The sequence below is a fragment of the Myotis brandtii genome, unplaced genomic scaffold, assembly GCF_000412655.1.
Source record: "Myotis brandtii unplaced genomic scaffold, ASM41265v1 scaffold90, whole genome shotgun sequence".
NCBI classification, from domain to species: Eukaryota; Metazoa; Chordata; class Mammalia; order Chiroptera; family Vespertilionidae; genus Myotis; species Myotis brandtii.
Window position 1 is genome coordinate 326,229 of NW_005371694.1, and position 3,563 is coordinate 329,791.

The 3,563-nt window shown below is 38.9% G+C and overlaps 1 long non-coding RNA gene across 1 annotated transcript in view; it reads left to right on the forward strand.

Annotated features, from left to right (window-relative positions):
- The first annotated feature begins 608 nt into the window (after window positions 1–608).
- The window catches only part of LOC106724605, an 11,228-nt gene continuing 8,273 nt past the window's right edge, over window positions 609–3,563 (forward strand). Inside the window, exon 1 of the long non-coding RNA XR_001360456.1 lies at window positions 609–745. This is a non-coding gene — a long non-coding RNA (uncharacterized LOC106724605). The remainder of the gene's footprint in view (window positions 746–3,563) is intronic.

Consider the following 3,563-nt stretch of genomic DNA (forward strand, 5'->3'; position numbering starts at 1 on the left):
AAGGTGCACCGGGCTCCACTGGGGTGTGGTCTGCCCTTTTGAAGAAACATAGCCGCTCGCGATATCTGGCAACTTTTAACGCACAGTCTTTTTTGAGAACGAGCTTTTCCCAAGCGCTGAACTATGTTTTTTGTCGGTGGAACAGCACAGAATTTAGGATTTAATTAGCTGGCTTCTTGAACTGTTTGAACTGAATTTAAACTGAAGGAGGGCGGGGCGGGATAAAAGCCAGGAAAGGGAAAAAAGCCAACTCTCCTTGGTGTAGTAAACATCCAAGCTAGCCTGTTAGTGACATATAGCTAAATAGTGTAAATTTAGGGTTGTTGTGTCTTTTTTAAATGACTGTATAGTATCCAGGAATGCCAATAAAGTTTCCAACAGGTAGCTTTTGTTTTGTCTGAGCACTGAATAGATATTATTCTAGGCAATTGCCTACCTTTAGATGATCGGAGGCTGAAATACAATGGCTTTGTTAAAAGCTGCTTGGGAGAAAGTGATAGGGATTCGTTAGATAGCTACCTCAATAATGGCTTAGTTGGCATGCTTCTTAAGAAGTATGTATACCATTATGTTCTTGTCTTACACTCTGTGTAAGATCTGTTGGACTTATGCTGGGATTTAATGTTTATCTTTTTGTCTTCTCAAGTCTCATGCATTAATTTGACAAATATTTGTTGAAGGTCTGGAGTTCTGTGACCAGATTTTCTGAACTCCAACTCATGACATGTGAAAAAGAATTTTTCTGGTGTGTATTTCAAAAGTTTTTACAGCTATTTATATGTTTGATGCATTGCCTTGGTTGAAAATAATTAAAATATATGAAATAACAACTCTTGGGAAAAGCCAGATTATAAATGTCCTCCCTGGTAACTAAGAGCCAGACAGAGAGTGTTCTAAGGCCCTGGAGTTAACAGCTAGGATTACAAAAGAGTTCTTGTCTCTGGAGTGATTGAGTCCTTTAGAGAAACAGACTGAGGTCCAAACCAATCTGTTTCGATAATGCAATTTTAAATGGTAGGAATGAAATGTTTAGGGGAGCACTGCATGTGATAAAATATACATAACAAAACTTAACATGTTAACAATTACAAGTGTACAATTCAGTGCATTAAATGCATGCAAATGTATTTGGCTCATTTTTGCCTTCCCTTATTCCAGAATGGATTTAATATTGCTGGCATGCACATAGTAGCTGCTTAACAATGATGGAATTTAAAATGACCTATGTAAGGACTGAGAAATATAGTCAATAGGTATTCTTTTTAAAAATAAGTTTAGATATAATACAGAAAACATTCACGTTTTTAGCACCATGGAGTTTTAGCCTAATTCTTATTATAAGCAGGAAAAAAAAAAAAGCCATAATTTACTTAGTTAATTAGGAGCATGGCAATTTAGTGGCAGAAATGGAGCCTAGAACCTAAATCTCCTAATTGCCAGTCCTATTTCTTCTAACCTAGTCCTAGACCAGGGGTGGGCAACCTTTTTGTGAGTGCGTGCCAAAACCAGCAGAATCTCTGACTCAAAATTCTTCTGCGTGCCAACTCTAATTTTTTGAGAACATGTTACGCCTACTTGATATCTCTTAAGGTGTACGTATGTGAAGAACCTTGAAGAAATAATAAAATTCATTCGAGCGACAAAAACACAGTATATGATGATGAAAAATACATTTATTTTTTAATGTATACATGTACACTGATAGTCCGACAGAAAACTTTATGACTCCGTTTGATATTATCAGTGGGACTTTTGCTGCTGCATCACTGATGACAGAGATTTTACATCAGGTTTATATTTCGTGACCTTCAGAAATATGCACGAGCTACTACTTTCATCAGCCAGGCTACTCCTATTATGAGACTTAGATTCACAAGCATATGTGTATGAAACCAAAACACTGGTCGGATCTAGGAAGGCAGGGAGAGTTAAGGCAGAGGCATAGAAATTGCTCTTCCCCCTCTCTCGTCAATCCATGTCTATGGTCTTAAATATCTTAATTATCTTTAATATCTTGTTATGTAAAATGATTTATTTATCTAAGATGCACCTACACTGAATTTATCTGGGGAAAAAAAGTCGATATTAAGAAAAAAATTGTAAATGGAAGATTATAAGAGAGGGTTTCGCGTGCCAGCAAAAGTTACTAGCGTGCCATGTTTGGCACGCGTGCCAGGGGTTGCCCACCCCTGTCCTAGACCATGCCACTATAAGTACTTTAAAATAGAATCTTCATTTAAACGGAACTCAAAGCATTATATACCCCTTCAAAATTTTTACTATAGAAAAACACTTAAAATTTTACATATTTCTAGTGCTAAAACAAGTATTGATAATAATTTTAATTGTATATATCACATGTAAACAACAAAAATAAAAATTTTTAAAGTTATAGGAATTATTTCTGAGATCAGTTATGCTGGGAAAAGTAGTATAATACAAAAGGGAGATCAAGACAAAATGAAAACTGCTTGATAATCTGGAAAATGTAATGGTTTAAACAGTAATTAGTTTAATTTAAGCTAAAAACTGCTACCCATCTCATAGTCTCTGTTCAGGGCCAAGGTAAGGGGAAGTAATAGTACATGGAACACACTTATCAGAATGAAGCACACTTGAAAAAGTTTTCATGGAAACTCATATCGTGTTGATTCAGATGAGTTGTATTCAGTCCCTATTTGCAAGTGTTTTTAGGGAATCCTAAGTGTAGTTCATCTGAAGTTATGTTCTAATTTATATTACCAATAAAACAAATGAAAGGGTTTTTTTTTTACACATGTCCCTATAAGTTAAAGACCTCAAATATATGGATTGTATCACTAGTTATGCAGACACCTTTAAATTTTTTTCATAGCAATTTTAAAAGTCTTTAAAGATTAGGAATTAGAGAGAGAACCAAGATGGCGGCATAGGTTAACGCCGGAGTTTGCCGCCTCGAACAACCAATTCAAAAATACAACTAAAAGACGGAACGGACATCACCCAGAACCACAGGAAGGCTGGCTGAGGAGAGATTCTACAACTAGAAGTAAAGAGAAATCCATACCCAGACTCAGAGGAGGCGCAGTGCGGAGGTGAAATACTAAGGTGCGGAGGTGCGCGTGGAGCGGGCCGGCGGCGGAGGGCGCGGTTGTTGGTTTCAATCAGGAGGGAGTTTCAGACTCTGAGCTCCAGATCCCGGCGAGTCTCTAGGGACCCAGACTCAAACGGGAGAAGCGGGAAGGCAGCTTTCTCTCCGAGGTTTGCAGCGGTTGCAGAGCCGCTGGGGACGGAACTGAGAGCAACCATAACTGCTCCCTCCGCCCGTCCTGTAGATCCCCTGGGACCCACCCCGCCCAAGCCCTGCACAGAAGCATTTGCCGGATAGCCTCAGGCAAAGGCTAGATTAGCACCGCCCTAGAGATTCAGCACAGAAGTTCTCCCACTGCAGACACAGCTGACTCTCATAGCCAGTTAGCCTGGAAGTCAATTCACCCCTAGTATTGCCGACAACAATTAAGGCTTAACTACAACAAGACTGCGCACAAAGACCACAAGGGGGTGCACCAAGAAAGCATAAAAAA